Source organism: Ambystoma mexicanum, chromosome 4p, assembly GCF_040938575.1.
Source record: "Ambystoma mexicanum isolate Mex_15411 chromosome 4p, UKY_AmexF1_1, whole genome shotgun sequence".
NCBI classification, from domain to species: domain Eukaryota; kingdom Metazoa; phylum Chordata; class Amphibia; order Caudata; family Ambystomatidae; genus Ambystoma; species Ambystoma mexicanum.
The window spans coordinates 1,168,379,461-1,168,393,025 of NC_090927.1; the positions used below are offsets into that span (position 1 = coordinate 1,168,379,461).

Consider the following 13,565-nt stretch of genomic DNA (forward strand, 5'->3'; position numbering starts at 1 on the left):
ATCTGGACACATATACCAGCTGCCACATTTGCTTCTTCAAGGGAGAGAGAGATTATCCAAGCCTTGGAAGGTAGACAGTTATGAAGAGCCACTTTCATTTCTGCACGTGAGTGCAGAATGGATAGAGGAAATAACACACACTGGGCCTCATTACGACCCAGGCGGAATGGGTTTAACGGCACCAGTAATGGTGCCGTTAAATCCATTCTGCCCTATTACGAGGATCCCTCACGGGACCCGCTCTGGACGTCTGGTCAGACCAGACGTCCTGACCAGACGGACTTTGCGGGTTGCGCGAGGGAACTAGCATGCTAACAACGGGCTGTCACGCAGCGCGCGCCACTCACCTGGTCTGGGGGTCGGGGTCCTCAGCTGCGGCGGTCTCCCTCCTGGAGATTGTATCCGCGTTGGCGCCTTTCTCCTTGGCGTACCGCGGTCCGGGCTCCCGGCTCCCTGGGCGCGGCCATCTTGAATGTCCTGCGCATGCGCGGAACGTCAGTATCCGACGTTTCGCGCATGCGCAGTGACAGCGGTTTGCGTTCCAGGCCTCACTTTGGTCCCAGGCTATAAATAGCCTTCGCAGACACGGAAACAACGCGTCTCAACGCGGTTTGTTCCGTGTACACGCTCCAGGAGCCCAATCCTGCCTGAGTCTCTGTTCTGCTCCTGTCCTGTTCCTATTTCTACCTCGTGCTTAGCCCAGTGCCCCTTATCCTTTGCTGTGTTCCTTGTGCCCTGCCCTGCCTTGTTACTTGCCCCTTTGGGTTCCAGTCTGGTACTTGGTCCTTGGGGTTAGGTAGGTCCCTGCCTGGGTTCCTCTCTAGTCCTGCTCCATTCCTTGGTTGGGAAGGGGTCCGGTCCTGGGGTGTTCGTTCTCTTCCCCAACTCCTTCTTCCTCCTTGAAGGGTCTGCCTCCCCATTTCCTTTTCTACTGGTCTTGTGCCCTGCCTGTATCTGTGCCATTACTACCACCGAGGAATTACCGAAGATCCGTCCCTCGAACTGCTGGTACCGAAGAGGACTTCACCTGGCCTTCTCTGTCAGTGTTTTCACTGTCCTGACGTCACGCAAATACAGAGAAGTGCTACCCATGACGTTGGGAGCTGGTTCAGCTCAATCCTGTCATTCATTGTCAGGAGGGTGTTGGGTCGGTTCCCCGCGTTGCTCTTTCATCTTTGCGAAGATCCATCGACAGACTGGCAGCCTCGTCTCCTCGCTCCCCAGGAAGAAAAGGTAACCAGCGATCTCGTGACGCCTCTTATAACAGATTGAGACGCCTTTCCTCCAGCTCCGACATGGCAGACATGCAAGAACTACGTGAGGAAGTACGAGCCAGGCGTCTCGAGATGACCACCCTGCGCCAGGAGAATGACACTCTCCGGCAAGCAATGGGTCGAGGATTGAATTTTGCTCCACATCCTGAGAACTCTATGGCCCACACAACTCCTATGAAGTTCGATGGTGATCCTCGTCGAGTGGCGGAGTTTTGTACCCATTGCCGGATTCATTTTCAGTTTCGATCAAGCCATTTCAATCAAGACAAGGCCAAGATAGGGTACATCCTAGGTAACTTGACCGGCAACGCTCTAGCTTGGGCTGCTCCCCTGGTTTCCGCCGATAGTCCCTTGTTGAGTGATTTTGCTGCTTTTGAAAAAGCCTTTCTGGATATCTTCAAACCACCAAACCTGGCTGCCGTGGCCCAGAACCAGCTGATGGAAATCAAACAGGGATCTGGTGACATCATTAACTACATTAGTCGGTTTCGGCAGCTTGCAACTGATTCCCAATGGCCCGAAATTACTCAGAAGACTTTGTTCCGTCGTGGGTTACGAGACGAATACAAGGATGAATTGCTGCATATTCCTGAACCAGAAACCCTACCCGCATTGTTGGATCAGGTCCTCCGTATCGACCACAGACTGGCTGAAAGGAGAAGTGAACGTCGTCGAACGGAGAGATACCATCCGGGTCTCTCAGTACACCCTTCAGGATCTACAACCCCGACTGACGTGGGTCCTGAGCCCATGCAACTAGGAGCTATTCGCGGACCATTATCTGAGGCTGAGAAGAAGAGAAGACGTCAACAAAACCTATGTTTGTATTGTGGAGGGACTGGACATTATCTAGGTACCTGTCCTCTACGTCCCTTGAAGAAGTCGGAAAACTAACGGGCCCGCTGTGTGGTAAGAAGGCAGCAGTGGGCCGTTTTTCTGATTCAGACCTTCCTCCCATGCACTCGGTGCCCTTATTGGTCATGGAAGTCGGTATTGCATGGCATGGGAAATGCATTACGACCAGGGCTCTTCTGGACTGTGGAGCATCGGGCAATTACATTGATGCCTCGTTTGCGGTTTCCAATGGGATCCACCTGTATCGCAAGGAACATTCAGCAGTGGTTGAGGTAATCGATGGTACACCGTTGTCTTCGGGTCCTGTGTGCCAACATTCCGGTCAGTTATGGCTATCAGTGGAAGAACATCTTGAACGGATTTCGTTGGATGTGATCAAGTCTCCCTCCTTCCCGGTAGTGCTCGGCTTGCCTTGGCTGCTTTACCACAATCCACAGGTCAATTGGACTTCCCGAACCATGGTCTTTTCTTCTGCACGTTGTTCTCAGGAATGTCATCTTCGTGATACCCTTCCAGCGAAATCTGGTTTGGGGCTACCCACTCCTGGAAACACCTCTGTCCGCCTATATGTTACTCAGTCCATACCACAGGAATATGCTGAATTTCTCAAAGTATTCTCCGAACCAGAAGACATTCCATTGCCTCCTCACAGACAGTTCGACTGCTCCATTGATATACTGCCTGATGCAGTCATTCCTCATGGCAAGGTTTATTCTTTGACGCAATTAGAAAAGGGTGTCCTGCAGGAGTACATCGAGGATTGCCTTGATAAGGGCTACATTGTACCATCCAAATCCCCTGCGGGATTTCCGCTTTTCTTCGTCAAAAAGAAAGAGGGTACTTTGCGCCCGTGTATTGATTATCGCCGGTTGAATGAAATCACGTGCAAGGACCGATACCCCCTGCCACTCATCCGGGACATCATTGAATCCTTGAAATCAGCTCAGATCTTCACCAAGTTGGATTTAAGAGGAGCCTACCACTTAGTGCGGATTAAAGATGGTGATGAGTGGAAGACGGCCTTCAAAACGCCTTTCGGGCATTACGAGTATAGGGTAATGCCGTTTGGACTCTGCAATGCCCCGGCAGTCTTCCAACGGTTCATGGATGTTGTCTTTTCAGATCTTGTAGGAGTGTCAGTATGGGTATATCTGGACGACATCTTGATTTTTTCTTCTACTCGCATGGCTCATGTTGAACATGTTCAGGAAGTCCTCCGTAGATTATCTGCCAATCATTTGTATGCCAAAGCTGAGAAATGTCAATTTCATCTGGAAAGTGTGGAATTCCTAGGCTATGTAATCAGCCGCACAGGAGTTCGGATGGACCCCACGAAACTGCAAGCCATACAGGAATGGAAACAGCCCCATGATGTTAAGTCACTGCAACGGTTCTTGGGCTTCGCTAATTTTTACCGACGTTTCATTCCTCATTTTTCTCGCTTAACTGCCATGTTGACTCGTCTGACCAGCAACAAGATTCCTTTCTTTTGGGATTCTCAGGCCGAAGTGGCATTTCAGGAATTAAAAAAAGCCTTTATGTCAGCTCCTATTTTGAATCATCCGGATGACAAAGAACCATTCTTAGTTGAAACGGATGCCTCGGACTATGCAGTTGGTGCAGTCCTGTTGCAGCATGATCCAGTTACAGAAACAGAACATCCTGTGGCCTACTATTCGCGGAAGCTGTCACCCAGCGAAAGAAATTACGCTGTGATCGAGAAGGAACTTTTGGCCATAAAAGCAGCCTTCGAAGAGTGGCGTCATCACTTGCTGGGTGGTAAATATCCAGTGGAAGTGCGCACAGACCACCGTAACCTTCAGTTTTTACGTTCCTTGCAATGCAGAACCTCACGGCATGCACGTTGGGCCTTTTTCTTTTCTCAGTTCGATTTCGTGGTGACTTACATACCTTGCTCTCAGAACATAAAGGCTGATGCCCTGTCCCGATCCTTGGAGGACGACATAGACAGAGCCAAGCCAAGGAACCCTTGATTGCTTCGAAGCATTTCCTATCGATGTTGACTCCTCAGCTTCAGCAACTCTTAGATGCGACTCGGGCGGATCCCTCCAGATCCCTGGTATTGCGACTTTATGATATCTGTGAACGCGACGGATTGCTTTTCTTCAAGGATCGCCTGTACGTCCCCACTTTGAATCCTCAAAGGACTGTCCTACAGAATTGTCACGATTCCGTTGTCTGTGGTCATCGTGGGGTCAATACCACCCAAGAATTGGTTGCACGACAATTCTGGTGGCCAGGATGGGCCAAACAAGTTAAGCAATATGTGGATTCTTGCCCTGTTTGTGCTCAGGTGAAAGTTCCACGCAAGAAACCCCTTGGTCTACTGCGGCCTACGTCTACGCCACCGTACCCATGGCATACTATTGCCACGGACTTCATTGTTGAATTACCGCCCTCTGGTGGGAATACGTGTATCATGGTAGTGGTGGATTGTTTTTCCAAGTTGGCTCACTTCATACCTTTTCCGAAGTTGCCCACTGCCTCCCAGATGGCTCGACGTTTCTTACATGAGGTGTATCGTCTTCACGGTCTTCCTGAGAAGATTTTGTCGGATCGTGGTTCGCAGTTTATTTCTTCTTTCTGGGATCAACTGTGTCGTCATTTGGACATTCAGCGCGCTCTGAGTTCCGGTTACCATCCCCAAACCAATGGGCAAACCGAGCGTACTAATCAATCCCTTGAACAGTACCTGCGATGTTACGCCAATGCCACTCAGGACAACTGGTCAGATTGGTTAGACACCGCAGAGGTGGCTTACAACAATGCTGTTCATTCTGCTACCGGACTCAGTCCCTTCGTTTGTTCTGTTGGTCTGCACCCCAAGCTGCTGCCTCTTCGTCCGATGCCTCCTAGTGCCGTTCCGTCGGCTGATGCCATGGTGGCTCTCATCCGTGATCAACATCGCCTGGCGGCCAGTACCTTGGCAGTGGCACAAGCACGTATGAAAGTTCAGGCCGATAAACGGCGGAGTCCTGAGCCCGACCTTCAGGTTGGCGATATGGTTTGGCTATCTTCCAAGAATCTGCCTGTTCGCAATTTGCCCGTGAAATTGGCTCCCCGCTTTTTTGGGCCCTTTCGCGTCCTTCGATGCATTTCCCCTGTTGCCTTTCGTTAATCTTTGCCTCACTCTTGGCGGATACATCCTGTTTTTCATGTCTCTCTTTTGAAACCCTGTGTGCCCGATGTTCTCGGCCGTCCATGTTCCCGTCCTGCCCCGGTGTTGGTCCAGGGGGTCCCTGAGTTTGAGGTGGAGGAGATTTGTGATTCACGGATTAGGCGTGGGGTGCTTCAGTATTTGGTCAGTTGGAAGGGCTATCCAGCTTGTGACCGCACTTGGGAGCCTTGCTCCTTTGTACATGCCCCGCGCTTGGTTCGGGACTTCTTCCGTCGCTATCCCTGGAAACCTGGTGCCCCGGGGTTGTCCGGGAGGGGGTATGGTGTCACGCAGCGCGCGCCACTCACCTGGTCTGGGGGTCGGGGTCCTCAGCTGCGGCGGTCTCCCTCCTGGAGATTGTATCCGCGTTGGCGCCTTTCTCCTTGGCGTACCGCGGTCCGGGCTCCCGGCTCCCTGGGCGCGGCCATCTTGAATGTCCTGCGCATGCGCGGAACGTCAGTATCCGACGTTTCGCGCATGCGCAGTGACAGCGGTTTGCGTTCCAGGCCTCACTTTGGTCCCAGGCTATAAATAGCCTTCGCAGACACGGAAACAACGCGTCTCAACGCGGTTTGTTCCGTGTACACGCTCCAGGAGCCCAATCCTGCCTGAGTCTCTGTTCTGCTCCTGTCCTGTTCCTATTTCTACCTCGTGCTTAGCCCAGTGCCCCTTATCCTTTGCTGTGTTCCTTGTGCCCTGCCCTGCCTTGTTACTTGCCCCTTTGGGTTCCAGTCTGGTACTTGGTCCTTGGGGTTAGGTAGGTCCCTGCCTGGGTTCCTCTCTAGTCCTGCTCCATTCCTTGGTTGGGAAGGGGTCCGGTCCTGGGGTGTTCGTTCTCTTCCCCAACTCCTTCTTCCTCCTTGAAGGGTCTGCCTCCCCATTTCCTTTTCTACTGGTCTTGTGCCCTGCCGGTATCTGTGCCATTACTACCACCGAGGAATTACCGAAGATCCGTCCCTCGAACTGCTGGTACCGAAGAGGACTTCACCTGGCCTTCTCTGTCAGTGTTTTCACTGTCCTGACGTCACGCAAATACAGAGAAGTGCTACCCGTGACGTTGGGAGCTGGTTCAGCTCAATCCTGTCATTCATTGTCAGGAGGGTGTTGGGTCGGTTCCCCGCGTTGCTCTTTCATCTTTGCGAAGATCCATCGACAGACTGGCAGCCTCGTCTCCTCGCTCCCCAGGAAGAAAAGGTAACCAGCGATCTCGTGACGCCTCTTATAACACGGGCCCGTCATTAACGGGCCCGTTGTTAGCATCCTCCCCATTCCCATTGAGCCCTAAAGGGGCTTAAATGGGAATGGGCATCGTCCAGGTTCCCTGAATGGGAAAATACCAGGCCCTCCAAAGTCGGAATGGCCCGGTAATTCCCCATTCAGGGAACCCAGACCGGGACACGAGTTTGGAGGCCCATTGTCTTATGCTTGGGGTACTTGCTTGAGTATCTGTCCAGTCATTCGTCTCTGGACTCTCCTGGCACTAGTGTTGCTCCAGAGGATCAGACATGTCTAACGCTTCTCTCTCTCTCTCTCTCTCTCTCTCTCTCTCTCTCTCTCTCTCTCTCTCTCTCTCTCTCACTCTGTCTCTCTCTCTGTCTCCATCTCTCTGTCTCTCTCTAAGGCTTGTTGTCCTGGTTGTCCAGGGCATGCTAACAGTAGTAAATATCATGAACTGCGGGCCCCTGCCCCGTCTAACAGAGAGGAGGCCAGGGCGCTCTATAGTAAAGCTGTCCTCAGTCACAGGATTTCCATGGTCCCTTACCTTCCATTGCAGGATTCTTCTCTCCATGAAAATATGATGCAACCCTCCTAGAAGCCCTCTCTCCCTCTCACTTCCTCAATCCCGATGTCTACCTCTTCTCCCAACTACGACATGTCCCTGGCCTTAGCCACTCCACACATCCTCAGGAACATCAAAAGCCAGTTGTGAGTGAAACTCACATTCTTCCTGGATGCAGACAGGAACCCAGGTGGGGCACGATTAACCTCCTCTTGCCGCTGAACCCCCAATCCTTACACTTTGGGCCCCATATGCAAATTACACACAGTCAGATGTTTTATATATGCTCACAGTATCTCCACAAAGGGGTGTTTATACGAATATGAACATGTTTTGCATAAACATTGATCCAAACATTAGATTGAATTATTGTAAATAAAATAAACAAAATGATGGCTCCCTTCCAGCAAGTTCATTTGTGTTGGGTCATTGATGGTCTGAGCAACTGCATCATGTTTTGTATATGCCACCTTCCAGTTGTCACCATCTCCAGTGATCACTGGTTGTTGCAATCGACAGGCAATTCAGTTTTCAGTGAGTGCCAAATGTGTTTGTCATGTTATTATTATACCTTTCCTCGGAAGAATAGCGATAAGAATGCGCTTTGTGTGCACTCGAAAGGAGGATGACAAGCCAGGAGAATACAGAAACACTCTTAGACCTGGGCATGGTGCAACTGAGGAAAAAATAACACATTCATTCACATTGGCAAGATTTTGGCCAAATCACAGGCAACCAAAAAGTCGTGGATGTAATAAATGAAACAAATGCGCCTACACATTGCAGCAGTAGGGAAATTACCCATATTCCTTCGAATTACCTAATTAGTTTGGGTATTTGTATTTGTGTTATGAGCAGGAACAATATTTTTAAAAACCGAATCTGCACTAAGATTACATGAATGTTACCCAGATGTACATGCATTACTTGTGTCTTGCAGCCTTTTCTCTGTCCTTACTGACTGCAAGCACAGCAGTAATCAGTGAGCAGGCAATGCTTTGATTAAGCACTGTGACCAAGAGCATCCCTAACTGTGGGCCAGCTGGAGAGTGCACATTGCAATTGTACATTTCCCCATTCTGCTTTCCCCATTCTGATTATGTATGCAGTTCTCTACACACACACGCACGCACGCCCAAAAACAACACAGCGTTGTCATGTTTTTTTTTCTTCTTCTGACCTAAGAAGTATGTGTTCGCAGAAAACATAAGAGGCTCTGCCACGGATGCAACATTTGTGGGATCCAGGTCAACTGCTTCGCTCTTATTTTGCCATGTGCTTGGTAGGCACAGCTTCCATTACACATTCACTGCGATCCATGACTGAGGCCACCCTCCCCGGAGCCATTAACATGCAGATGCGGATCTGGAGGAAGCAGAGGACAACCACAGCTGCAACCACTGCGCAGTGCAGTTCATGGGGTTTCAAGTGTGACCTCTTCAGAATTCTGCATCCCGTTGTGTCATTTTCATCATCAACGCCTTCTCTTAAAATACCCTATGCTTTTATACAATGCTATAGGCCTAAACGATAGGTTTTATATTTAGAACGAATTTTTTTTGTAATGCTCGTTGGCATGTCCTGCTACTTTTCATTTCCCTTAAAAACTTGAGTGATTTGGCAATAATGTATATATCTAGTATATATGAAATTCGTCTTTAGAGGGGCATAGGAGGGGGGCATTTTAGAACGAATTGGTGCATACAGTGAAAGTGTAAAAGCACGGTGTAAAGTTTGAATGCATACATTTCAAGGCGGAGCAGGGACATGGAGCGGAGATAACATCTCTGCTGGGCTTTCCTGCTCCATTTTGTGTGAGCACTTCGGTTTACGACTCCAGGGGATTTTCATGCAGGTGTAAAATGAACGGATTCCTATGAAATGTGCCTCACATGAGCCCCTGCTAAAGAGCAGGCAGATTCCACAGGACTCCATTTGTAAACAGCGTCTGCGAAGCATCATTTGCAGGCAGTGTTTACTTTTTTGAAAAGCGGAGAGTACAAGAAAGTGTAAAGGTGACTTTGCCTTGTTGCACTCTTTACTCTTGCGCTCCGCCTTACAAAAGTGCTTGCAATCGACCTCACAATATGTAAGTGCAAGCGTTGGTGGCCACTTGCATGCAATTTGCATGCAAGTGACCACTGCCATGCCATATCCTTATGGTGGTGATTTGTTTTATATGTTTTGCTTCTAAGGGGGTCATTTTGCAAATTGCATGCCGGGCGTCAACAACGTTAGCATTTACATGCTGCTGGGTCCCTTGCATGCCATTTTAAACTTTTGCAAGGTTTAGTGGAAAACTGAATAGTAAAACTAGGCAAAAGCACTTTGTATTCTTCAGTTTTGTTCTCTGTCTTGTAAAAAAGTAAACGCCACCTGCAAATTATGCTTTGTGGGCAGTGTTTATTAATGGATTCCTATGGAATCCATCTGCTCTTGAGAAGGTGCTTAATCAAAGTGGAATCCATTGCAATCCTTTCATTTTATGCTTCTATTTAAAACCCATGCAAGCACACATGAGACGGAGGTGGAACTGAAGGCAGAGATGTAAACGCTGCTCTGTGCCCCTTCTCTGCTTTGTGTGCATGCCAACATGGGCTAGTTTGGGAAATGGAGCCGTAAAAGCATTATGCGTGCTTTTACGCCTCCATTTCCTGTTGCGCCGATTAGAAAGCAACGTCCTATATGGTTTCTGTTACGTACATGGGTCGTATTCTAATTCCCATTAATGTCTGTTTCTGAAGCAGAGTATGGCTGCATACTGAAAAGCTAGAAATCATTGCCCATAACCATGGGTCGATCCAATTTGTGCATAATTGCCATAATTGCCATGGTTCTGTGATAAGTTGTTTTACTGATCCACGTTATAGCGCTCAATACCCCAGTAAAACGTGAGACGGTGGTGTGCTGCTTAGGAATGCATTGACTAAAAAGATTGAAGTTGATGTTTTGAGAGGAAGACGTGGTGGAGAAGGATCGCTTGATGTTACTGGAGGGCCAATTTCATGGAGAATTTTCCAAGATGGCCGACACTGTTAAAAGTGCCCCAGCACAGAACAAAATATGTTATGATGGTAATTAATATTTAATATTAGAACCCCCAATAAGTCTTTGGGCTAAAACAGTCTATATCACATTATAATAAAGGATGACAACTTTGAACTTCTCGTTAGACCCCGGTGGATATCGATTCCTGATGTATGGGAATAGACAATATTTTCAGTAGTAAATGCAAAATGCTCGAGTTGACGTCTTTCTAAGTTCTATCTCTCGTTATGTATAATTTAATTTTCGATATTATTGATGTTTTGCATTTTGTCTTGGGGACGATGCCAATCAAAGGTTGGGGTGGGTGGCTGACCAGCATCAGGGGGAGCATCAATTGAGTGCATTCCATGTTTTGGGGCATAGGCAGGCGATCAGTCTGCCGATTTACTTGGATTTGGGGGTGCAGAGTGGACTGGAAGATAAAGACTTGCTGATACAGGTGGGAGTGTACAGTTGGGCTAGATCTAACAGGTACTTGGGATAGATGCTGAAATAAGACTGTTGCATAATATGGATAGCTGTGAAGTCTGTTCTCTATCTTATGATAGGATAGGTCATTTATAACACACTTAATACCCAGAGGTTTCTAAGCGCAGACCCGGGTTCGAACCTGTGTTGCTTCGTGTCATCTTGCTTCCAAGGCAAGTACGTTGCCACTGAGCTATCCTCCCGAGACAACTAGGCAAGTAGTCTAGCATTTACATGAAAATGCAAGCAAGAGAAAAATGTACTTAAATAAATCAGGCATACAAAACATACAGTGGAAGGGGATAGGGGATCAAGGATGAGTACATACTACATTCTGGCAAAGTAAAACAGGATTAAGGTACAAACAGTTGAGGTCATCTGTAAGTTAATTGTGCATTGAGTTCAGTCATCAGAACCATTAGAGTGAATTACGAAACATTATTAAATACAATATTTTGGCATTCACCTTTACACCATGGTTGATGGGGCAGAGTGAGGAGAAAAAAAGCCTCTATAATGTAGCATGTAATTTGTTTGGTTTCATGGTCCTTGAGTCCGCCTGGAGTTGGTTTTGCAAATAGAAGCTGATGGGTTGCCAAATTTCTCTAAAATGGCCCCTGTGCACCAGGTGTGAACTGAGAGTGTGGAGGCCAACTTCCGGGGAAAATGTGTTTTAATTTGTCAGGAGGATAGAAGGGGTTATCACACTACTTGGCTGGAGGACATGTTCATGAAGGTGGGATGGGCTTGACAGGAGGTTAAGTGGCTGGCTATGCTGGCTATTTTGTTAAGAGTGATATGTGTGGATTTCAAGGTGATTCTTTTAAAGGAGTGATCTTCCCAGATTGGGAAGTATTTTTCCCATTACCCTAGAAAGTTACAGGTGGTCATTAAAGGGGCAAGTGTTTTGGTGTGCTAACAAAAGGGTTAAATTCCCTGTATTTGGGACGAAGGGGTCACCCCAGTTCTGTACAATGTCCTGGAAGATCAAAGGGCTTTGTGGAGGAAATACAAATTGGTGCCGAATAATGCAATGATAAGAAATTATAGTGGGTCTGCTCTCCAGACTGTGTTGCAGTTTATTTCCAGTCTATTGCTTCCTTGGGCCAATTTATAGCCTATCCCCAAGTACTCGGTCTGTCCTAAATCTGGATTCTCTCAGAAGGTGATATGTTATTCAGTCATAGTGACCCTGATATTGAAGCCTACCAGCCAAGTCAGCGGTTCGAGTGAGGTATATGTTTGAGTGGGGTAAAATATTTTGGAAGTTAGAGGATTCATTGCTTCCCTAAACTGTAGGTAGCAAAATAATTCCCCATAAGGGAAATGTTATTTTGACGTGTACTGTCACTTAGTCTCATTTTGTTTGTGTATACCAATGTAATCACTGATTAGAACAACTGATGTTGGAACACTGGGAACAGTGGGGAATTCCATTGGTGTGTGGGTGTCAAGTATCCTAGAGAGCCACTTGGAGGATGTGCTAGTTGCATATCCTGCTCTTGGAGGCCTGTATGAACCCTCACTTTCCTATACCACTTGTTTCAGATAAAGACTGCTGCTGAGGACTCAATTACTCAGTCAAGCGTAATTCCTTCATTACAACAAGAGTACAAAGATGGCTTGGAGCTTCTTCGTGGTGTGGGGCGTACCTTCTTCCCAGTGATTTTATGGTGTGAGGATGTTCATTTTATTCTAGGGAATGGAGGGTGGAGTACATGGGGGTCATTACGAGCTGGGCAGTAAGGAGTTAATGGTGCCTGTAATGGTGCCGGCGCCGTTAACCCCTTAGCGCCCTATTACGAGTCTGCTCGCGGGACACGCAAAGGCTTCCTGGTAAAACCAGGCGCCCTTAGCGGGTCCCGCTAGCAGACCAGGGAGCTAACTGCCAGCATGCAACAAAGGATGGAAATAACAAAAACAATGCCAAGCAGCTACAGATCACCTGTGCCGCCTCACAGGAGATACAGCAGTTGTGGTTTACTGAGGGTAACTGGGGAGGAAATTCTATTCACTGCACTGGCACATGTGCGTGCGTGACTACGAGGAGCAGGAGGTGCTAGGGAAGGGCAGTCTGTCAAAATGACAAGGGGGCTAAGCAATCAGAGGGACGACCATGTTAATGCAGAATAGACACAGCAATATGCACCATGCCACACAGCCACCAGCCTAAACAAATTTTAAACCAAACATACATTTTGTTAGACACGAGGTGTGATTTTTGGCACTGTTGGTGGGTCGAGCACCAAGGCGCCCCAGCTCCTCTGTAACTGCAGCCCAGCTGCCTCTTGCACAACTCCTTATTATCTTTCACCACAAGCCTCCCCTCATGCTCGTCACAGACTCTTGGAAATGCAGATCATTCGCTGTGGAATATATAAGTGAGAGCATTTTGGAGCACTGCGTTTTGGAACACATAGTGATAGGTGCCGTGTTAAGTACTGTGGAAATAAAATGGCTACCTTGCCGAAAAAAGCACATACTGCAGACCCAATGAGATCACTAACTGTACATCCAATCAGGTACTACTACATCACCAAACACTAGGGCAACACTCACAAATCAGTACATGGACATTGTCAGCAACATTTTCAGTGAAACGTAGCTATAACAGTAAGTTGTTTATTTTTAATAAAAATACATTAAAATATATGCCATTACTTAAAAGCTGCAGTAAATACTTTGTAAAGCATCAAGCAAGTCAAATAACTTTTTATAAACATTTCATAGGGCGACCACCATGTTGAAAGTAAAAATGGCTGACAAATTCTGCACAAAATACAAATGCAGGGAAAGAATGCAAAAGGGGTGTGGTTTTGGGTGGGAATGGGTGGAAAATCAAATAGATTTGACTTATAGATGGGCGTTAAATGGGTGGCCACATAGACAAAAAACACAAATCCATCATCATATGTTGTCTGCATTGAAGCGCATTAGAGATCCTCATTCAAAGCCCCTGTTT

General features: G+C 47.7%; 1 protein-coding gene across 1 annotated transcript in view; it reads right to left on the reverse strand.

The window, feature by feature from the left end:
- The window catches only part of AIG1 (androgen induced 1), a 1,736,205-nt gene that overhangs the window by 1,041,739 nt on the left and 680,901 nt on the right, over nucleotides 1-13,565 (reverse strand). The window lies entirely within an intron of this gene.